Here is a 24,618-nt window from a genome sequence, read left to right on the forward strand (position 1 = left end):
CATTCTAGTTTTGAATCGCTTGCTTAAGGGGAACAGATTAAAATGGAGCTTGGACCACTAATGTTTAGTGTCAGTCAAAAGGTTCATACTCTATCATTCCTTTCTCCACTTAATAAAGAGCAGAAATTTTCATTTTTGATGGAGAGGGAGGGTGTGTGGTATTTCCTGTCTAACTTAAACTTTATTTTTTTCCATTTTGAGCTCAAATTCTTCACAATGTTCAATGAATTCAGTGCTGGTAATGAAATACTTTTTTTTTTAGATATATAGATATAAGGATATATTTTTACGGTGATAAATTGGGTGTGTGTTGTCATGGTCACTGCAAATTGCTGTAGTGTGCCAATGAAATGTATGTTCTTGCTGGTCACAATCGTGACCATGTTTTTACACTACAGCTGTGAAATCAGCGGTCATGATTTCATTTCAATTGCATGTGTGATTCTTTGAAAAATGGTAAGAACAAGACCAGCAACAGAAAATAACGCAATCTAATTTTAATTTTAAAATTAAAACTAACAGAATCGATCAAACAAGTTAACCATGCATGACTATAGTCATAATAGTTACATGCATTAATACAATAATCACATGCATTACAAATTTGATTTAGTTAAATGAGTTGTAGATTTTATTTGTTCCGTTTCAGGTTATAGAGAATACAAAGTATTTTTTTTCCCCCCACTAAACCATTCCATATTCACAGCAGCTCTGGACAGAGCTTTGTTTTTGCTCTTTTTTACTGAAAAACAAAAGTGAAAACATCGTTACTAAATGGGTTGGAGAGATGTGTTTTCAAAAACACTGACTGTCTCCATTTAACAATGACAGCCCACATCATCAATCAGCATGTGGTTATGGTTGTTATTGTTATACTATTAAAAGTCTTATTTTCTTCCTATGAACAGCACTTTTTGTGATCAACATTTTCATTTCATTCTCAAAGTAGATTTGACAAACAAAAACATCAACATACCAGCCAAAATTAAAGTACCAAATCAATCATACAATTGTATCCAAAGCTGTAATACAAGCTGAATACACAAGAGTACACTATATGTGTATTGCTCTTTTAAGAAACAAGCATATTTCTAAAAGGTGTGGAAATCCCTTCTCAAGACTGGATTGTTTTAGGATTTTCCTTATTAATTCTATCTGTTTTGCAATATATTGAAATCTGAGTATCCTTTTTTTTCTGTTAAAAGTTGTTGTGCCTAAACTGGTTTATTCTCACATTGCTTCAGATGGTACCTTACCATTATCTTTAGTAAAATAAAGAAATAAGGAAGCAGGCATGAAACTTGTTCACAGGTAAATTAAACTTTAATTTAGAAAAGACTGCTTTTAGCTGGCTTCACAGCAGTGAGAAAAAATTCTACAAATCGGGATAAATCCAGATTGTACTGTATGTGCCTTCAATCTCTTAGGTGTTCGGAGATTTCCACAAAATCTTATCTATATTTTGGACATGTGTTACATTTGTATGATTTTAGTGATTGTACATCAGTTTACAATATACTATAGTCAGAACCTAGGTTTTTCAAGGGCCTTGAGGATGAACTAGTGAACAGATTTAGTAATGGCTAGGCATTTACAGTATGGGCTGCTAAGTGAGAAATGAGGGGAAGCTCTCTGCGTTCACTTCAATTCTACATTCATCGGTGCATGTCAATGTGCTGCAACGTTATTTGGAGGTATTGAAATAATTCGTTTTACCATTTTAACACAGGCATCACAAGACGGATGTCAAACAGGTCCTACTGCCTGTAAAAGAACGACCACTGTAAAATTTTGTGAAGATACATTAACTGTGTGAATGAAAGCTGTTTACTCATTCTACCCAACTTGAAACGAGCCTTTTAAATTAACAGTCTTAAGAAAAAGCAAAGTAAGTGCAGATAGTCCTGAAGTTTACTCAGTAATATATAATATACCTCTATTTGGTCGTTTTGATAACATTACATATCCCCTGATCCATACAATTTATCTTTTCACATAATCTCAATGATGTCTTCCAAGGATTCAATGTTCAGATATCTTTTTCTCAACTGAGCATCTTCATACAAATATGTGTAGTTTGAAGACAGAAATCAGAATACATTTTTAGGAAAGGACTAAAATAAGCTACTCTAGCTGATGTTAGGAATTAGCTGATGTCATGTTTTATTCAAGTCCAAGTCGTGCCTTGGCTTCCACTGGAAAAATGAAAAAAAGTTTTTAATAAATCTTGTCGGAAGTCAGTTCTTTGGTTTTTTCATGTCATGGTGACAATTAAAGATAAGAGACTTTATACTGGGTTTGCATTTTTGGAAAAAATCATTTTCATCGTAAACAGAAATGTTTATGCCATTCTGAAACGTAGAAAAATACTTGATATCCACAATGTACTGCATGAGTCGTTAAAATACTGAAATAATAAGCAACAATAAACTTGTCATCCTGGGTTATAAAAGCACCGGCAGGATATGGGTGGTAGATGGAAGTGTTGTTGAGGTGCTACAAACACCTGCACAAGGCAAAAATCCTCATCTCACTTTCATGTGCTGATAGAAATATGGCTGAATGTGGCCAAAGTCTTACTGTATATGGTGAGTCACGTGATCTGTGTTCGCATAATTTACTGTAGAAGGTGTAACACAGAGGACAGAATATCTGTGAGCAGCTGAGAGCTCTGAGAGGAACATTCTCCTTTTTCCTTCAGTGTGATGTAAGACATTGTTTTCCACAATCCCTGTGTGAGGTGAAATCTAATTCTGCCTAACTGACCCGTCTTTTGTTTCATAAACACCTGCTCATCACTGAATTCTGTTTTAAAAAGAAATTGTCCCAGATACAGTGTGATTAACCTGTCTACTTCTTTCTTTTTTAAGGAGTGAGATACAAATTAGGTGTTATATCATTCCTGTTCCTTAGAGCTGTACCCTTTTACTATTGTCTCATTCCCATGGGATGAAAAAGGACTGATGACACATTGATGACACATTTTTGGTTATTGAAATCGAGCTTTCAGGATATCTAAAGCTCATTATGTACTTTGGCACATAGGCAGGTCTTTAACCTCCTTGTATGCATGGCACAAGAACAAAGCATGTAGATGCATTGTAAGCACACACATCAAAGCTTCGACTATAGATGTACTACAACAACTGTTCTACATGTTTGAAAATTCTTAATATTTATGGCCTGGAAGAAAATGTTAACTTTCATTTATCCTAATATTTTCCATTTTGGTGGAACGAAATCAAACATTGCATATGGAACCATTACAACTTTGCAGCTTGCTGCATTCCAGCCCTCCATTATAAAACTGTTATAGTGTAATCTGGAAGATTCAAGGATCTGGAAGAATGAGGAATCTGAAACTAGGAATTGTGCTTAGGAAGGTGCAGGCCGAAAATTTTACATTTCCCCTTGCTGTGTGCAATCTGTTGTGCAGTGAGTACTCAATAGCAATAATGACACCCGAAGAAGGCTTTTTTCTTCTCTTTTCAGCATGGAATAAACCTTTACTTGTTCCTTTGCAACCTACGCATGCTGACACAGCTGCCTACTCAATAGGTTGTACAAATTCATACAAACCCAAAGAGATGTGAGTCATCTCAGAATTGCACTGTATTACTGTATATTTTTATACGGGCATACATCTGTTACATTGGAATAACATCTTACTGGTCAACCACAGATCATATGTATAGTACTGTACACACAGAATCAACTGAGACTGTTGCCTCAGTAATTTTTCATTTGGACCTGAACTATGTGATGGTATTGGTTCTGTATCTGTACAGTGTAGTTCTGTATTGATCAAAACAAGGAAGACAGCACATGATTTCTCTGCTTCTTCATGGGACACAAAGTTTTGAAGTTGACACAAAATGATCTTACGGAAAATCCTTATTGGTGGATTCTAGAAACAGCTTCAATGTTTTCACCATTACAAATGAAACAATACAAAGTGGTGACCTCTTGTCTTTTGCTTCTAATTAATTCATGTCATATTTTGTATATGAATGTATTTCATTTCTTTGAAAATCTTTCAAAATCTTGTTTTTTTAATTTCAGCTTTTGACAACATTTTCTGTCTTTTTTAGTGTTTGTGATATCCCGCTTCTACTGTCTTTTTTTTTTTTGAGTACTTCAAAGAAAAGTAAATTTTATGTTCGGTTTTAAAACTATGTATTACTAAAATCCCATTTTGCATTTTAACTGTAATCTTGGCTTGGAAATCAATCCTTCGAAATGACTGTTTTGATTAATATCCCCATGGTTTATTTCATTGCTGTGAAAACAACAAAAAATAAAACTACATTCTCTCAAAGCAAGTTCTAACTTGATCAGGACAGGTTCCACTTGCCTGAGACTTTATTTGCATATCTCTGATCCTACAACTTGCTTGCCTGTCTGAGGTCTTTTTAGTATAAACCGGTTAAAGAAACAGTGAATTCTTCTGGACAATTAGACATTCCAGCCCGAGCCAGCAATGTGTGTCTTAGGCCTTGTTTTCTGTTCATGATTTGGGAAGTCCCTCGTTCTGGCAAGCCATATAACAGAGCTTATCTCTTTTTATTTCATGTTCTGCTGAAGTTTGGTACAACAAGCTCTTTGTGCTAGGGTGATGCTTGGTCCAGTTCCAGGCCCTGATCTGCAGCTGCTCACAAGTGACGGAGGCCTCTGTGTCGGGCCTAGTGTATGGCTGGCCTATCCGAAGGAGGAAACCCCAAGCTTTCACTGAGACTTGCTTAGCTCACTAGATATCCATTGTGAAGAGAAAGACAGTACCACCAGTGCCATTTGGACTCTGTATATCCTTTAAAATCAAATAAGTGGCTGTCTCTTGTGGGTTTTCTCTAATATTTGACTCTGGATCGGCCCAATAATGGCGCCATTTCCCGTTGATTACATGGACGTATCTTCATACAGTCATATATCCTTGATGTGAAACTTGAGGTTATGTCATGATTGGAGATTTCTTTGACTGTGCGTTCCGCTTGAGAGTATACAACAATTTTGCAAACTATCCCAGGATTAATTAGGTTTATAAAGGAAGTTTGGGAGGAATGTTATATCCTAATCTTGTGCACTTATGTTCGCCTGCATATATAAATCTTGCACCCAAGACTTAATTCTGCGTATCTCTCACACAGCCTTCTTCCATCCCAATCTACACCTTTGCAGCAGCTCTCTAGCTCATGTCTTGTCAAGAGTGAGTGGGGTCTGGGTACGTTACAATCAGTCTACCATTCCCCCAGCCAGGCAACACCAAATGCATTTTACGTATATCAGACCTCCATTGTGTTCATTACCGTTTAATCTTGATTTAACTACTGAACCTTTGTAACGATTATAGTCCACCCTCCTTAAGGGTGCAGCCCTTTCACTTTAGACTTAATTCTGTGCACCTGACCCCTTTTCCCAGCCCACCTTAAAAGCCAGGCGCTGCCGTTCATCCTGGCTCTGCATCTGGTTTCTGTACCGTGCGAGTCCAAGACCCGTTAAGGTTTTAACCTCTGTTTCCGTTCCTTGTCCGCCGGTTCCAACCCGGTTCATTGTTTTAATTCCTAGTTTGGATGGATCACCTGGCTATGGACTTATTTTTGTGTTTTTGGATTCCCTCTATGGATTACTTCTGGATTGTTTGCCACGGCCACACCTTACCCGTGCACCAGCGCACTTTGGACATGCCCCCCTGTTTTCAGCCCCGTATCCCTGCATGACCTTTGCCTAGTGTTTCCCACTTCTTCGGATTGTGTCGTCCGCATAGGGTCCGGAAAGAACTGTTCGTTACAACCTTGAACAGTAAAATTAGTTTAAAATGCACATATGTGTTTGAAGGATTAATTTTAACCTAAAATGAGTAGGTATATCAAGGAATCAGAGTGCATAAAAAGATTATCAGTGTACCAGGCTATAAGATTCCTTGCTCTCATTCCATATACTATATATATTAATTTATAAAGTAGCGATGCTGATTTCTTTTATGTTTCTTTTGTGAATGGTAGTGAAAAGATTTCTTCTTAATACCGTTGTGGGGTAAAATCCTGTAATTGACAAAACTGGACCAACCTCTCTCCATGGTAAGACATGCTGTACCTGAAGCAATTAGTGAGTCAGAACCACAGTTTGAGAATACATTGTATCCTTTAATCTGTTCAGAAGGTTATTGTCATAGTTGCCTTTGGTTACAGTTTGAACAGGGTGTCTTGTTTGCTGCTCCTTAGTACTCAATTAATAATACTACACTACATTATGTACTAGTTTAAGCAATTGATCTTGAGTGTAAGGGTGAGTGTAAACAAATACTTTCTATCCAAAGCTTAAGTTTGACTTGTCTTCATTCTCCCAACCTCCCCACCAAGTCTTTACAGATTCCTCAGGCTTTGAAGAAACACAATATAGTGACAGTCCATATATTATAGCCCTATAGTTTTCAAAATGCATCTTCCTTATGGGGGTCAGTAGACAACAACCCAATATTGTTAAAGATCATCACACTTTATAGGAAGAAAAAGGCACCGATTTTAAAACTGGCCTTGAGTGAGCATTTCTGAGGTCACTTGATATCGGATTGAGAGACTGATGTAATTAAAAGGCTCTCACTCAATATAGATATATTATACTGTACTGTATGTACATTTTTCTACATTTTTAAACAAAATGTCAGCAGGCAGATTGACCATCCCATGCCTGAGAGGAGAACTAAAAGCAGGATTTGAGTTGATGTGTAACTTTTCTAACACTCTTCAAATTGATTTTATAAGGCTGGCACTGTTTGCAGTAATGGCGGAGTCTCTAGGTAAAGAATTCAACTATGCTGAGCTTGTGGCTGTAAGAATGGAATGGAAAAAGATGTTTTTACAAACAACTTCAAAATGTGAATTGGTTACACTGGAGATTAAGAAAATTTCTTTAAGAAACAAGTTGACGTAAAAACAGGCATACATGAATAAATTTTATGGTTGAATAACTAAAATGGAAGATAGGAGTAAATCGGGAAATCAGAGATTGTTTCTGAGATTTGTATGAGAAGCATTCTTTATAGGGAGACTCTTGTTGTAAAGCATAACAGTTCCTTAGTGCATTAAGTCTACCTAAATATTCAGACACAAACAGGGCTGTGGAGAAACCTTTGACTACGAAAGATACATTGACCACTACACTTTGGGAAGATATCTAAAGGATACAGTTTTGCTGGCGATTAAAAAAAAAAAAAAAAGATATCTGCCACGATTGTAGTCCCTCCTCCTTAAGGGCACTCCAGTCCTTCCTCGTTTGCCTTATTACCCGCACCAGTCCCTTGTTCCAGCCTCCTTCCTGTCCCCCTTTAAAAGGCAGACGCAGTCGCCAATCAAGGCCCTGCATGATTTCCGCATCGCGCGAGCCCGTGACCTGGATTCGTCTGGCTCCGTTATGCTTTTAACTCTCTGCTCCTGTTCCTGTTCCCCCTGCCGGTTCTGACCCGGCACCTGTTTTTAATCTCTTGTTTTGGATGGATCACGCAGCCATGGACTTTTGCTTTCGTTTGGATTCTCCTTTGGCCTTTTCTAGGATTGTTTGCTTTGGCCACACCTCCCCGGATCACCAGCACTGCATGGACACGCCTCCCCTGTTTTCATCCCTGTATTTCTGCAAGACTTTTTCCCCATTGTTTCCTCACTTCTTCGGATTGTGTCGTCTGCATAGGGTCCAGAAAGAACTGTTTGTTACAATATCCATCACTTGGAATGTGTTAACACGATACACGATATTTGTGTAGCCCAGGGGAATCAGATCTCACAACCCCCAGTATCCAAAGCAACTGAAGCCGTGAGGACATGATCGGGCTGCTGTCCTTGCCACCTGCCCCTGCTTAATAGTTAATTACTGTAACTCATTAGCGCTGGATGCAAAAACCCTGTCCTGTCCGCAGTCAGGTGCTCTGTCATTGAGCTTCGTCCCTGTGTAAAGAAGTACTGCTTACACGAAACAGCTTGTCGGCCACTTGCCCTGCACTCTGTTTGAACCCGTCTAAACCGTCTATTCTGAGTCTGAGCAATACTGCCGATCAGCTGAATCCCCATCTGTTTCCAAGTTACATGACCACAGATAGCGTCATTAGCAAATATTCCGATCTGCCTGGCTACACAGAGTATTCCGTTTTGTTTGCCTGCCCAACACAACCCCAGCTCAGCTTGTCTGTCTGGTGCATTCTCTACCTTGCCTGCTTCACCTGAACCTAGGTATTGGATTCCTCAGCCTGTCTTACAGATGTGGCATGCTCAGGGTCAGCCCCAGATCTCAACACCATGGTGATAAGCAGACATGAGAGCACATGACTGCCCTGCTGAATGGAACGCCAGCCCATCACAGGGATAAACCTCAAGCAATGCTGGTCCCTATTTATATAGCAGGATGGACTGGAGCAACTGAGCTAAAGTACCTCGCTCAGTGTACAACAGTCATGAGTCCAGAGATCTATCCTCTACACAACATGGCATCTCATCAGACAGAGAATATCTAATTATCATTGAAGACTTTCCTTAAATATTGCAAGGGCAGTATGGTGGCACAGAGGTTAGCAGTGCTGCCTCGCAGAGCTGAGGGCACAGTGTTTAATTTCCAGGGTGCTACGTACGTGGAGCTTTTAAAGTATGTTCTTCTTATCTTCAAATGGGTTTCCTCTGGGTGTTTTGGTTACTCCCGACAATCCAAAGACATACTGGTTGGTTATTTGGCTTCTGGGAAAATTGGCCCCAGAAACAAATGAGGAAGAGCCTTTTGCAATTGACTAGTGTCAGGGTGTGCGCAAAGAGTCCACATATTAATACAATATACAAATACTCTCACTTTAATTTTTTCCAGAGAAACAGCCTAGAACCTAAACTACTTTAAATGAAAAGCATACTTCTCCACTATGTCCCAGATGTTGAAGTCTGGAAGTGAGGAGGGTACATTTCTGCATTTGATGTAGAAATTACAGTCTTAGTGACCAGCAACAGAAAGGTTTCTCATGGAAGTCTTATAGAAAACTACACACAAAAACCTCATATCAGCAATCCTAGGAAATATTACATATCATTTTTGTCTGTATTCTAGGCTTGATTTTTTATTATCACTATGTCCTCTACCAAACAATGTATTTCCTGGTTAAAACAGACAAAGATCTGCAAAAACACAATGGAACAATGAATTAAATGTTTGTATGTTACTTGAAAAGACTATTTCTTACCAGAGAGACACTCCACAGGTGTTTCACAAGACTTTGACCCTCCCACAACTCCCGGCTACAGCGTGTGTACTCTTGTGATGATATTTTTAATAGCTCAAACAAAGAAACATGGTTTTGTAATTATCATTTAAATCTCTTTTTTTTATTAACAGCACTCCAGACAATGTCGCTATATACAGTAGGTATTTTTTTTAACTTAATAAAAATACTTTTGTAAACAAAAGTGAGCAGATTATAATGGGTTCCCTAGCCCTAAGAGGATATGATTTTGTTTCCCATTTGGCCCCTTTGAAAACGAGCATAGACTTGCTGTACTATTATGTACAATCCATTCTGTATTTCACTTGAGCTTAAGAACACAGTTAATTCCTTTTAGTGCAGGCAAATTTCTTCACAAAAACCTGATAAAACACTTGAAAGATGAGGATAAAAAAGTGAACTACAAAGTAGTAATAACTGAACTGACTGAAAATGTTCTGTCCTTGAATATGCTTCAGTTCATCAGGATTTGATGTGTTTAAGTTTACAGATCTCATGGGTATGCGAGAGTTCGTGAACTTTTCATACTGATTTGTTGCCATTTCTTTTTATTCCTTAAAACTTGGGGAAGATTTTGTTTATTCTGTTCTTTGGAAATACATAGCTAATCCATTTCTTTAGAGTTGTTAATCTCTTGAGTTGCTTTGTACAGAACATTTTTACAGTATATACAGTACAGTAATGTACCGAAAACAGATGTTTGTGAGACAAGGTAACATTTCAAATTCTCTTACCAAAAAGTCTATTACCGAAGTAATGTTCTTGCAATATTAAATATTCTGTTTTTTGATGTCAGCTTCCTGTAATTGTTTTTGCTCTAACTTGGAGTTTTCATTTTTTTTTTGTATTGTACTATCAAAAAACATCTGGACTGAAGCCCCAAATGAACCGTAAAGAATTTAAAATTAACCCCTTAGTAATTAAGAAAGAACCTGAACAAACAGAAAAAAATGATTACAGTTTCAGGCAGGTGCTGTTTATTTAATCTGCAAGGTTTCAGGATGTAGGAATTGAAAGTTTAATTTTTGTTTCCCCATTGCCATTTGTTTTGTGTTTCATAATCATTTCAGTGCCCAGAGAGATAAATGTATAATTACTTGTCTCTCTGGACTGTTTTCTTTCAGAACAATTCTGACTACTGATCAGAAGAAGTGGTGCACCAACACAATCATGTTTCAGTGTAATTTGTTATTAATGAATGTTCTTGGAGCCTTCCAAGGTAATAGCCAACCTATTTGTCTTTATATCTTAGAGTCAGTGACTGGGAATGTAACGAAAGCGTTCTTTCAGGACACTATGCAGACGACACGATCCGGAGTAGAGTGAGAAAAACACGGGGAAAAAGCACACGGGAGTCGGGAATGAAAACGGGGGGCGTGTCCATGGTGCACTGGTGTTCGGGGAAGTGTGGCCGAGGCAAACAATCCAGAAATAAGTCCAAGGGAGAATCCATGAGAAGGCGAAAATCCAAAACTGGGCGGTCCATCCAAGACAAACAGAATAAAAACGGGAACCGGGTCAGAACCGGCAGGAACAGGAACTTAAAAGCTTGACGGGACCAGGCACTTTCAGGTCCCGGACTCACCTGGTACGGGTACCAATGCAGAGCCCGGAACAGAGTAGGCAACTGGCTTTTAAGGGGAACTGAAAAGGGGGCTGGAACAGGGAACAGGTGCGGGAGATGAGTAAAGAACAAGGAAGGGCTGGAGCGTCCTTAAGAGGAGGGGTTTACGAACGTGACAAGGAATCCAGTTTGGATCCTTTGGACAAAAGATGACAGTGCTGCCTCAAAAACTCAAAAGCAAGGCTCCTAAGTGGATTACTTCCCCCAGCACTGTGGCTCGTCCTGTAGGGTGCTGGTCTGTGGGAGGTGAGAATCCGGGTTCAAATCTGTGGGTCTCCACACATCCCAAAGCATTTTTTTGGGTGGAGCAGTGGCTCTGTGGCTAAGGATCTGTGCCTGTGGCTGGAAGGTGGCCGGTTCAAATACCACGGCTGGCAGAGGAATCCTACTCTGTTGGCCTATGTAGCAAGGCCCTTAACCCCAACTGCTCTAGGGGTGCTGTACAATGGCTGACCCTGTGCTCTGACACCAAGTTTCTCTCCCTGTCTGTGTGTCTCATGGAGAGCAAGCTGGGGTATGTGAAAAGACAAATTCCTAATGCAAGAAATTGTATATGGCTAATAAAGAGATCTTATTATATCTTATCTTATCTTACCAGTAAAGGCACTATCGTTAAAAGTGTTGTTTTTGGTCTGTGGTCCAGGAGTCACGAGTTCAAGCCTGAGTCATGTTACTTTTACCCAAAAAAGTGATAAAAATTTCTCAAGCAGAGGCACATCATTAGCAGTGCACCACATGTGTAGGGTAGAAGCTAGTTCTCTTGGCTTTTGGCGACACTGAAATTCCTGTGATGTGCCAAGCATTAGCAAGCTTGCAGTAAGTGAGTGGCCTCCCACTCCTCAGTTTTGGCAGCAAATTTCCTGCAAAGCACAATGGAGCTTGCAGTATGTCCCGAAACAAACCGCCCTGATAGGTATGTGTGTAGGTCCTCCTGTTTTTCACGCAAGTGCAGGAGTCCGATACGAAACAAAGACAAAATAGTTGCTGTTTCCAAATTGAATAGGTACACAACAAAATTCCACATTCAAACCACGACAGACTACATTTTCGAAGTAAAATAATGATCATTATAATTTAAGAGAGTTCGAAACAAAAGGAAGCTGTTAAGTCAGTTGGTTTCACAGCATGGTTGGCTGGTTTGTTGTAAATATCTGTTTGAGTGAAAAACTGCATCCTGCCTTTGGATTGTAAGACACGTAGTGCTTTATTTACACTGGTGTGTTTGAATCTAAGTTCCCTCATTGAGTTCAGAATAATTATTCTTTTGTTAGCAGGTGTCACACTCAGTGTCAGCAGTGGATGTAAGTGTGTTAAGGAAGCTCAGCATTCTTAGATTTGTTTAGAAGTGAGGGGAGAGCAAAATTAGATTGTTAAGGTCCCGAGGTAGAAAGAGGCCAAGCTCGGTCAGAGACAAGCTCGTCAACACGTACTGTAATGCTCAACTGCATTTCACAGCTTAGATGTCAGTCATGAAGCTGGGAGACAACTAAGGCAACTGCACTGTGTTTTATGTGCCAATCCAATGGAACGCCTTGCCTAATCATTATAGAGGACTTGGTAAGCATGAGATCTTGACCCCTGGTTATGACTTTGAGGAAGACGGGAACATATGGCTCTGCTCACTCATCTTTGCCCAGGCTTAACTACTCTCTTCATGTGGCGTGTCAGTGCTTACTCCCACAGAACAAAGGATACAGGAGACAGCAAAAACAGTCAAAGGAATGTGGCTTTTCTTAATGGTTAATGTGCCTCCCTACCTTTTAAAGCCTTCCTGATGAAGTGAAACATTTACACAAGTTGTCGGCATGAATTTCCTGAACAGCCAACATCTGTTGGACATAGAAGCCGCTGGAATGGTATAAGCAAACAAATGCACAAAGATGCAAAATGGTCCCTCTATAATCCATTGATACAACCCGTTTGTGGTGTTGAATGAGAACAAATGTGCAAAAGACAGTGTTTTTACCACGTTGGGTCGGACTGTCTTAACGCCCACACTCAGGTGGCATTTGACACTGTTTACTGTGTCTTTGAAAAATAGAAATCAAAGCCAATGTTTAAATGGAAAGATTAAGCATTACTAAGAAGGTTTATGCCTTGTAGCCTGTTCTTTATTGACATCCACCTGGATAGCTCTATAGCATTCCTTTCCACTAACAAAAAAAGAGTTGTATACTGGGTATCCTGAAAAATAAGACTGTCTTTATCTGTTTAAAAGAAATGAAATATGCTTTCATTCGGGGGCCTAAAAAGGTTTTGTTAAGCATGGTAAGTAATAACTAAAGCATTGTTCGTATCTTTGTGGATTCCCCTTCCCCATTCCTCGACTGAGAAATCCCCCTTTGCATTGAAGTTACTTGATTCTGTGATAGTCTTTTCCATATTGTGTGACAGAATGAACTCCGAATGAACTGTTTTGTGAAATTCATCCGCTTTGTGAAATAGGGGAATAGGACATGCTTTGCTGCAAGACCCTCAAAAGACATTCAGTTCGCTCAACACGAAAATGTTTTACGTTCGGTTTGAAGGCTGAAACTCTGTGCTGGCTTCATAAAGTCTGTGACGTGTCAATAAAAGTTGAGTGGTGCCACATTGATAAGGTCGTGGATTCCATAGGGTTAGGATGAGGATGAATGCACCTCGGAAGACATTTGATATACAGTCATCACATAGTTGTCCAAACATTTGATCTTAAGGTGTTGAGGAAAAATTGGGTAGTGGGCCAGTGCTGGGAAGTCCAAAGGAAGAAGGTCCAATGCAAAGTCCAATAAGCAAGGCTTCTCATTAAAAAAGCAGCATAATATTACAACCACAGGTTATCATTAGATATTTGATTTGCTTTGTACTGCAGTAAATGTGCGTGCAGCCGGGTCTGTGAATGCTGCTGGTTAAATCAGCACATTCATTTGAAAATAACAATAATTATGAACAATTACCAAGAATAGATTTGCATTCTCCCATTAATTCAGTTTGTGTTGTTTATGTCCTATTTGGACAGGCAAGGTGCCTCAATGGTTAGCATTTATGCCTCACAGCACTGGGACCCTGGGTTTAAGTTCTGGGGTGCTGTCTGTGTGGAGTTTGTATGTTTGCATGGGTTTTCTCTCAGTCTCCCTGGTAGGTCATGCTGGTAAGTTAATTGACTGTGTGTGTGAGTGTTTGTATCTGTCTGAACCTGCGATGAACTGACATCCTGTCCAGGGTGTATCTTGCCTTGTGCCCGTTGCTTGCTGGAATAGGCTCTGGCTTCCTCATGACTCTCTATTGGATTAAGCAGTTAGAGGATGGCTTAAAAGATTTCCTATTGCTGCAGTATCAAAAGACATGAATCACCCATCTCATACTTGACATGCAGCTGCATTTAGGCAGCAACACGTTACAGTGCAAATATAAAACATGCGGTGAATCACGGAGTATGAGAAAATATTGCAAGCATTGTGATTCACCCTTAATATCTAAGTGCCTGTGAAAAAAGCAACTTATACGTCATCATGCGAGGAATTATCTGTTCAAATATGTATTGTATATAATATAGTATAGATTTTAAAATGAAATGCAGACAGACGAGTTTCATATTATGATTGATAATAAGTAATTAGGTACATGGGACGAAATGGAATTATTTTCCTAAATCTATGATAAGAGTGCTGCATCCTTTTCATGTTGGTTAAGTTTCATATGAATAGACTACCATCATATAACAAACACTGTGGTTACCTGTGTTAAAACAGGTTTAGTTTTGTGCAAATGCGTACTGTCCCTGTATGACATCACAGAATACAGTACTTGTACATTGTTTTGTATCAATAAATGTTGCAGTATACTTTTGCACCTTATACTGCATTTTCGACAAATTGTGCCATCTTGAATTCAGGAATTCAGACTACTGTATGTTGTCCTTGTTGAACTCTTAGTCTACTTACACTTTCAGTGATGCTTCACAAACATTGAAAACATGCTGTGAATGGTTCCCACAGAGGAAGGAAACCACACGAGCTCAGCAAATCAGCCCCAAACTGATTGTAACTCTTATATGTTTTCTTATATTCTTATGAATAGGTAGTTGACTGGCATGGGATTGTTCAGAGTTCTGATAATTAGAAAAGTCAGATTTATTTGAATGAAATGCGCTTGTCAAATGAATATGTGAAGGAAAGTACTGTTCATTTGTGATATGATGAGGGAAAGATAAGAGAACAAATATAGTGGGCTTCTGAGCTCAGGGAGAGTCCCTTACAAGCAGAAACTATAAAAAAAATAATTCTTTTTACTTTCTAGTTGAATTTATGTACAGTAAATACTGAGTAATATTATGCCTGCAGATTTTGTCTGTATATACTAAGTATACATGTGTTGGGAAATCGGGTTTAAAATTTAGTCGGTGATGATCAGCATAGTAGACGGACAAGTGGGCCATGATGAACCATGTCTCTTAAATTTTTCTCAGTGATTCTAGCTGCGTAGAAGCAAGACAAGGGCCCAAAAAAATTAGAAAATGTTTTGAGTCCGATGCAAGTCTACTTTGTTCAAACACCAGGATATTGGGAACTGCATTGTATAGACAACGTTTACTGAACAACTGTGCAAATAAGGATCATTTTGGTAAAAACGGTGAAATGAGGTATCAGTTATCATAACAGAAATGAAATGACATTTCTTAGGAACCAAAAGGATAAGACAGTGGTTTCAGGGAGTGTTATCTTTCAAAACACTGGTGTTAGGTTAATACATGGTAGAATTTTAACTTTGCAGTTCATTTTGTCATAACGTTTACATGTGCATAGATGCTCAAATTAAACATAAATGCTCAAATTCTTCATTCTAAAGTCTACATAGCAGAAGGACCTTTATTCTAAGTTCTACTGTACGTACAGTATATCTACCAAGAAACCATTGAGGAAACGAGTATACAGTATTATACATAATACGGTTCAGCTAATTTAATAATTGCATGCACAAATCTATGCAGTAGGTTTAAAAGGATTGAATGTCATCCTGAGAGCAATCCAAGATGCCAAAGCTAATAATAAAATTAATGTGCAGCAATGAAAGCACATGTCTGTCATGCTCGTTGCAGATAGTACCACATAAAGACTTGTGATGTTACCCATGTAGAGCTTCAGGCACTGGAGTGTGAAAGAACTACAAAAAAGAGAGACAAAACACAAGAATATACATCAGTCTTAGACGTCCAAACAATTTATTTTTCAACAATTTCCTGCATTCTGTGGCAGCAAGATATGGTTTGTTTGTTTTTTCATTTGAGGTCTTTATATTTGCACTCATGTCGCACTTTGTTTCAAAAGAAGCGTGTGTTTTGACAGCTTTACATTTCAGCGAGTTTCATAATAACCCCTTCCTCTCCTTTTAAAGAAATACCCACACACACACACCTTTTTTGCATTGCTTCCAGGTGAACTGAACCTTGTCTTACAGTTAAATGAAGGCACTCCTCCTTCGCTTGATTTGGTGCATTAACTTTCGGAAGTTAAAGTTGCTTTTTGACCTGCTTACTAAGACCCCTAAAGGCAGACAGGCTGGGCTCCAATTATCTTTGTGTGTAGGCAGTATTTATGAAAGCTAAGGTAAAAAAAATGCATTATTAAAGGCGTGTGTTTGACTTACATTTAGTTCATAGGATGGCTTTTTCCTCCCAGCAGCTGATGTTCCCAGCTAAAAAACTGCAGATGGTTTATGTCACACATTTCACTGAAAGAAAGGGTTTGGATCACTTTCGACCTTGCAAAAGCAAGCCAAGCACCTTTGTTCCAAATACGACGCAAAAATCCATTCAACACAATCTGAGACGTAGAAGAAAGGCTTGACAGAAATCAAATCAATGGCACAAAAATGTACAATACTCACCGGAAATCACAGGTAAAAAGGGACACTTAATGGACCTAGAAAATAACTGACCTGCATGAAGAAAGGACTTTTACATACTACTATATATAAGTTCAGAACATGTCAGGGCTGTGAAGATAAAAGATCTCTCCAAGCCCATTGTTTCTCATTTCACCTCTGACGGCCGTGACCACTCTAATCTCTCCGTCTGTGTTCTCAAAGACGGTTTTCCGAACTCATACATCAGAAAGCCTACCGAAACCAAACTTATCCTGCAGATAGGATCACACATTCCCCCTTCTCTTAACGACAGAATACTCTTCTTTTAAATTTTCTCCATTCATTGGAAGTTTCATTTCACACCTCCCTACACCTATCCTGACTTCACACCTCTTGATTGGCCTCTCTTTCTGTCCCCTGCTCCCACCTCTCACTCCTCCTCTCTCCCAGCCTTTGTTCTCCCACTACTTTACCTTTGCCTACTGCCTTGTCTCTCTCACACCTGAAGAAGGCTCCACGGCCAAAACGTTGTGTTTTCTTTCTTCTTTTTTTCAGCCTATTACTTGTTCCTTTGCAGCCTACTATATATAATGTATGTAAAAGTGTCATTTTGGAATAATTCTGTTGTGACATACAGTATAAAAAAGAAGCAAGTTACCTGAAAGCTTATAAACATCTAAGATTATCTTTAAGGTACAATGGGGAATTATCTTTCCTCCACTCATCAATTCACCACATTTTTTAGCTTCAAAGCATAGCGAAATAGGAAACATTACCTTTCTGCTTGGTCATTTCACCATTCCAGAGTTTGGAACTACTGTAAGAGTCAGTACATTGACATATAACTCTAAAACACACTAAGAGCTACTAGTTTCTGTCATGTGTGCCTCAGACTCAGACATGGCAGTGCAATCAGCCTATACACTCAGTGGCTGGACAGTGTGTCTTATGGGAAATCGCTTTTCTTGCACTGACTAAATTTAAAGTACGTGTAGGCAGCTGAATCTGTGTAGTTTTATAAGCTGGTACTTGTGTTCTACACTCAGAACGTAAACATTGTCCATCACCTTTTTGCTAAGGCAACAGGCAGAGTTTGAGGCTACCGCCTTTTTTCAATGACAAGATGATTCATTACTGTAATTTCAAACGGACTACCAGGAAAATTAAAAGAAGCAGCAGGATTCATGAGGTACACTAGTTCAACACCATTAACCATATTCAAGAAGCAGGACTAGTAATTTAGCTTTCCAATGAGTGTGATTTGCCAGAACAGGTATGATTAATATTTTATAAGAAAGGTTTTGATTACATTTGCATACCGTTTGTTTGGGATATGATAAGGAGTCAGGGCTTTGCAAAGAACTGGCCAGCAGCCTAATCAGCATCATTCACCTAAAGCTGATATTGTCAGTGCACTAGAACAGCGAGGGGAACAGTATAAAGAAATGTTCCCTCCAAGAGGATCATTAAAGCTCTTTTCACCCAGAAAAAATGTCTGAAGATGTGGCAGATGCTTTCAAGTCAAATTATGGGGGGAAAATTGGGCTGAAATTTTAACAGAATGTACTCCTTCTTTGTATGTGCTTGCAGTAAACCCAGAAAAAACTATAACTCTAACAAAGATTAGGATGCAGACTGTAACAAACCTTTGATTTTGAATACTATAGGTGTTCAGCATTATTCAAGAAAACTGAAGTAAATCAAATATGGTATGGAAGTGTGTCCAAAGAAAATAAGAACAGCAAATAGGGCATGAAAGTTCTTTTGCGTATTAAGTAAATCATGTATGAGTCTATTAGGTAAAATGCATTTTTGTACAATATTTGGGAACCCTTGATGTAGACTTTTATTAAAATGAATGTAAAATAGCCTAACAAATGTCAAATATGCTAAATGTTGGACTTTATGTGAAGTAAGCAGGTATTGCTTTTGAAGGAGCTGTGTAAAATACATTCAGTGCTTTTAATTTCTTGAAACTCATGTCACCATAACCTAAAACCAATGAACAATAAAACAGATTTACATAAATCAAAGCAGTAGGGTAGAAATAATTAAAACAGAGACTGTAAGGCAGGTTTTAAAAGTGCTTGGAACAACAGCACAGACAGATGGTCTTCTAGTGTTCAGACCTTCATATTGGTAACTGAACAAAGACCAGAATCAGAAGAAAAAAAACAAGTTATAGGTACTGAATGTACTGAATATACACTACACTGTTATTTCACTCACGTAGTCAGGTGGCAAACTGTTCGCATCTTAAAAAAGGACAGTATTTTGTCATTATACAGTAATTTATTAGCTATTTATTTGCTATTTATTTTTTAAGTTATACGTTTTATAAGTTGCTGTTTCCTGGATGTTCACAGCATGATATGTTGTAGTTTATATTCGTCTGACTCTTCACTGGTTTGAAATGGGTGGGAATTTCCAGAGGTTACAAAAACAGAGATTTGACTGAGTTAGAACTTCCCATGAAACTACAGAAAATTGCATACAGGCAGACACATTGCACAGTAAACATTTTTACACACTGGGCAGTCCATTAATTGTACCATTAAGAGAGCCAACCTCAAATAAGCTGTAGTGCTACTCAAGGAGAAGACAAAGAATGATTATTGGAGCAAGATCTGTAAAGAACTCAAATGTAAATTGGAAATGTTTTCCGGGGCTTCTTATGTTGTTATATTTATGTATGACTTTTCTGAAAATCTGGAGGAGGTCAGGTCCGTTTAAGGTATGTGTTTTTGGTGTTTTCTTCATGTCATGATATACAGTCATTGGAATGAAGTTTGAACTCCTGTAAGGTTTTGTGTCATTGAGGGGTGTGGGAATCATCGCAGGGAAATGTTTTTGATGTGTTATCTTGGTTGTTTTAGTTTTCTGTTCAGGACGTGGTCTCCAAGGAAATTTTGACACTTCTTCTGAGTTCCGCTTCTGCTGTTAGAAAAGTGTGTGCAAATGTTTGGTTGCGTGCAGATGCTGAAAACATTTTTGAGCCTGCAATCAGTGGTGTTGCAGGGCGTTTTTTTATTCCTGCAGTGTTGCAGCAGTAATTAAAGTGAAGTACCAAAAATGTTGCTTTGTCCTGTTTGAAGCGGTGCACAATCATTTAACATACTGTACATCATGTTTAAATAATCATGAACTCTTTTAAGAATATATATATTCCCGGGAGGCAGTACACATTTGTGCAGTATTACAGTGCAAAGGAAGTGTTGTTGAAATAAAATCAATAAAGAAAATAGATTACTCAGTCTTTCCTAGTGTCATCCATTTTTGAAAAAGTGTTTTTTTTTGTAAATAGCCTCAGAGAGACCATTGAGCACGATAGTTTCCATTTCCAATTTATCATTTATTTGCTGTGCATGAATGATTATGAACTTGGTCGCATGACTCAATGGGAGTGATTCCAAGACCCATTATGAATGATTCACATGTGCATTTATTATATAGTAATTTATACTGTTTTACCTGTTTTTTTTGGTATACAAGAACAGCATATGAGCTACTGGAGATATCTGAGGGCTAGTTAACTAAATTGTTAAAGCCAACCTTGGAGAGTGGTGTATTTGTTTTCAAGCATCACAAGTGTGCAAGCATTTTCAACATTCACAAATCTCCCTTTGACCACCCTAGCATTAATTGCATAATTATGTAAAAAAACCACATGTACTAATCTCTGACACACTCTTTGAATGTTTACCACATTATTTGTTGTGCACAGGCCACGTCAACTATAGCTTGTTTTAATATAAGAAAGGGCTTTGAATGTACAGTACATGTCAAACTAATTAATAAATGAATTATGGATCGAATTAATTAAAGAGCGGTATGGGGGAGGGTTATGAGGAAGATGTAAGTATGTTATCACATAATCGATAATACCAACTTCCTGTACAACCATACAGAAGCTGAAGTTTACACACATCAGAACACACACTGACACTTATGACTCTTATCATTATTTTTGCAGTACTGTCATAATACAAGCCTACACTGTCACAATAAGTGACAGTATTATATCATTATAGTATGTATAAACGTATAGTATGTATAAACGTATGTATATCATTTACATGATATTACATTGCACATTATATTGTGCAGTACATTAATAAAACAGTAATTCAGGCAAAGAGTTTTTCCAAAAAATTAATGCAATAAGGAATTTCACATATCTTAATTTCTACCGTTGGGTTGCTCTTCACACGGTCATGACTAAAAGGTTAACACAGCAAGCACACAGCAGACATTGCACGCATGAGAGAAGCAATGGAATACAAGCAAGGACAAGACTACAGCCGCACACGTAATGTCATAGGGTTGTACAGATCTTGAGATAGAACTAGGTAAAGATTATTCAAAACCGTATCTCTTGTCTATTGCAGATATTTGCAGTAACTGAGTATATCAGAAGAGGGCTGTGACGGAGGATGGATAGAACATCTTCTGTTACAGGATGATAAAGGATGATTTTGTGTTGGCTTATGGAGAAAATGCAAGTAAGTGGAGCGTTCCCGTTAGTAAAACGCAGGAGAATAAAGCTTTAACTGTAACTAATTTAAAAGTAATTATTTTGGCAGCTGTGCTAAAAAGCTTTCTGAAAGTAGGATCAGCACCATGGGGCGGCTGTGAGTTTACTTGCTCTGATGTAAAGTTCTAGAAGTGAATGATTTTCTTTAAAAGTTGTTTGCAGTGATAAATATCAGGACTGATCATTTTCCATTTGGGTTCATGCAATGGCTGAGAAAGTGTCGCTTCCAAATTACATACTGTACATATCAGGTTGCGTAAAGACTTGAAGGAATGTAACTTTTATGTAAGTCGGGGAATGGGTGTAAGGCCGTATAGTAATGAAAAAAGGGAAATGTGTTTTAATGCTTTATTCTATTTTTCTTTTCGTTTCATTGAGTTTTATTTTGCAATTTCCGTAGTTGTGACCTCTTCCCATTGGAACTTAAAAGTGAGCTGACACTACCGGGCAGCTTAATTCTGTTTCATGAGTGCTTGGCTTTCGAGTAGGTATTGCATACATTTATAGGATGATGCCAGAATCGGAAAAAACGCTATTGAGTTTTCAGAATAACGTTTTTTGTTCAGAGAGTAAAGCCTTAGTAAGATGTTACTGTCAGAGTTGCTTGTACATTGTACTGCCACTGTCTTTAGTCAGCAGGCAGAGAAAGTGGCTAGCAGCATGCAATGTGTTTCATTGGTAAAGGATATTGTTGCAGTATTTAGTTGTACAGGGAAAATGCCCTTTCAAGCACACGCAGATGAAAATTTTAATTTCTTCCAATCAGCACTGTAAGAGCTCAGTTGGCTCAGACAAGATGGCTGCCCTGTCTGAACTACATTTCCCAGAATCCTTTGGAGGAATAAGCTACTACTTTGTCACCTGACCTGTTGCTGTAGGACAACTGATCAGGTGACACTTTAAAAAGCAGGAAGCAGGTGCTTTCTGGATTGGTGTTTATCTGCTGTCTATTGGCTAGAAGGCATATCCTTTATGTGCTCCATTCACCAGAGGTAGAATTACCAACCAAGTCATGGTGTAACTGTGGACCAAGGAACATTTGGAAGTTCTCTTGTGAAGAGTGCCTAGAGGTCATTTGTGAAGACTGAAATACTGTTTTTAAGCTAGTAAGTAGCTGTGTAGCCCAGCCATGATAGTTAGGGACTTGAAGAAGTCAATCAGGAGCTCAAAAAGGAGCTATGTGTTTGGTTAATTTGTTTTTCATGTTTTGCTTGGTTTTCCTTCATTTCTCTCTCTGTGATTAAAGAGCTCTGTTATTTAACCTTACAGCTGTTTATGAATGTGTCTGTTGTCCAACCCATTTTTAAGAATGCATTAGGGCATGCCTAGTGGGGTTTCAAAGCACATAAACATGCTGGTGACATACCTCAGCCAAGGAACTGACTGCAGAAAACATCTTACAACTTAAATTATCAACAAAGTACTGAATCTGATATGAAATGAGTTGTTAAAGATGTTTGACATTGTAACATTGTTACTATATGGCAATGAAAGCCAGTGGGTTTTTTTAACTAACATCAGCAACAATCAAGAAGGAAGCACAAAAGACTGGAGATCAAGCATGTCAGACTTGCTTGTTGCAACAGGTACTACGTGTTTAGAACTTCAATGTCTGTTGGGGTAATTAATGCTACTGCATCAGCCCTCCCAAAAAGATCACCAGCTCTAAACTTTGCAAAGCTGTGTAAATCTCATGGTTGGTGTCTTCACCTTTTCTGCTCCGCTAGATGGTGTCTACTTGCATCATCCCTAAGATCATTTCCTTCCAACAATGCTACTACACTCAAGATGTTCCTGGAACGTGGCAGGACAGATTACACTCTGACCTGGGCAAAACATGTACATCCATGTCAGTCGGCAACTCCTTTTACTTGTTTAGGAATATTGAGAATCAGTTACTATGAGCTGACATAAGAACAGCCTGTATTTTCAAGTAGCACAGAGAATGATTTCTGTTTCAAGATGAAATAATATGGAGAATGCAGTCTTGGTGATGGTGAAAGAAGTTTGTGTTGAAGCACAAAAGTTGAATCTTGACACAAAAAGATCAAATAAAAAACTCATGAGTTTTTAATCACAGTGCATTGAAAGTTGTATTAGGTTGTTGATCACTTCACAGTTTTAGTATAAATGTTAGATTTTAATCTGTTATTCGAGAGAATGTGTCACAATTAACAATTTGCAATTGATTTTCATGTCAATTTTGGGGGACTGAGAATTAAGTTGTTACAGCTGAGCAAACCAATTTTTAACGAAATGTACATGCTAAAGGTGTAGAGAGATTAAAACACTACAAAAATATGTTCTGGGATAAGCAGTAGCTAAGAAGAACAATATTCCAGTCACTGATGTTTAATTTAGATGTTGCATTTGTAACAACAAAGGAAATGGAGATTTATGCAATATACTGTAATGCAAAAGTGTAATGATCATTCTTACCATGCACATGTAATTTTGCAATGCAGAGTTTCCATTCTGCAGCCACAGGAGACTTATCTCTTTGGTCATCATTGGAACAGACAAGACTACCATGTTGCAGTCATTAATTCATTAGGACATTGTGGAAAAACGAGATGTGGTTCGAGCTGCTGACAGTTTCATCTGGAGAGCCACAGTGGGACCTAATTTCTTTACAATGCGACAGCAGTGAAGACGGTCTGAAGACAAATCCTTATCACACATTTTCTTTTTTAATGTAATCCAATACTGAGTTCAAAAGCACCAGCAAGGAAGGATCAGCACCTCTTCCACCAGCTGTTTCAGTTGACCCTTAAACCAAGTTGTTTAAAAAATGTACTCTTATATAGCTATGTAACACCTATAACCCTTGAAGCCTATTTTCTTATGCAAGATATTTTGGTAATCTGGAACACCTGTTTTATGTGTGCATAGGAAAAACTGAACTAATTTAAAGTAAAAAAAAAAACTTTGCAGTCTCCACATACAGTGTCCCTATAGAAGACCAGATATTTTCATGTCATTTGCTTAAAATGTAGTCCTGGCAGAAATATAAGTCAATGAGCTGTTTCGTATGACCTACTAAAAGCATATGCTATTTTCGGGTATTTTCAGCTGACATCTGCTGTACTGAATAAATTCAGATTGCTTCTTGCTATAAATTGTTTTTCATGAATACCAGTCATACTCTATATGTGTCTTGTCATTGTCTTGCCTTGCCTTGTCTTTTTCTGCAAAAAAAAATGAGTCTGCGATATTGTTTTGAGGAAACAGTACAAATCTTTGGCAATCAATTCTGCTTCTTTTCTGTCAAACTCCCCATATTTATTCCTGCAAAAAATATTTTCCTGTGGATATATGAATATAAATGAAGGATAATTTAGGCTTCAATTAACTTAACAGCTGAGTTTCATA

General features: G+C 38.2%; 1 long non-coding RNA gene across 18 annotated transcripts in view; it reads left to right on the top strand.

Moving 5' to 3' along the window:
* LOC107078070 (uncharacterized) overlaps positions 1-24,618 on the top strand; it is a 264,300-nt gene that overhangs the window by 179,268 nt on the left and 60,414 nt on the right. For 15 of the 18 annotated variants that reach the window (XR_001479061.2, XR_001479060.2, XR_001479062.2 and 12 more), the window contains one exon: positions 21,101-21,214. The exons of the other annotated variants lie outside the window; for them this stretch is intronic. This is a non-coding gene — a long non-coding RNA (uncharacterized lncRNA). The remainder of the gene's footprint in view (positions 1-21,100; positions 21,215-24,618) is intronic. 18 annotated transcript variants of the gene reach the window in all.

This window comes from Lepisosteus oculatus, chromosome 7 (genome assembly GCF_040954835.1).
Source record: "Lepisosteus oculatus isolate fLepOcu1 chromosome 7, fLepOcu1.hap2, whole genome shotgun sequence".
Taxonomy (NCBI): Eukaryota; Metazoa; Chordata; class Actinopteri; order Semionotiformes; family Lepisosteidae; genus Lepisosteus; species Lepisosteus oculatus.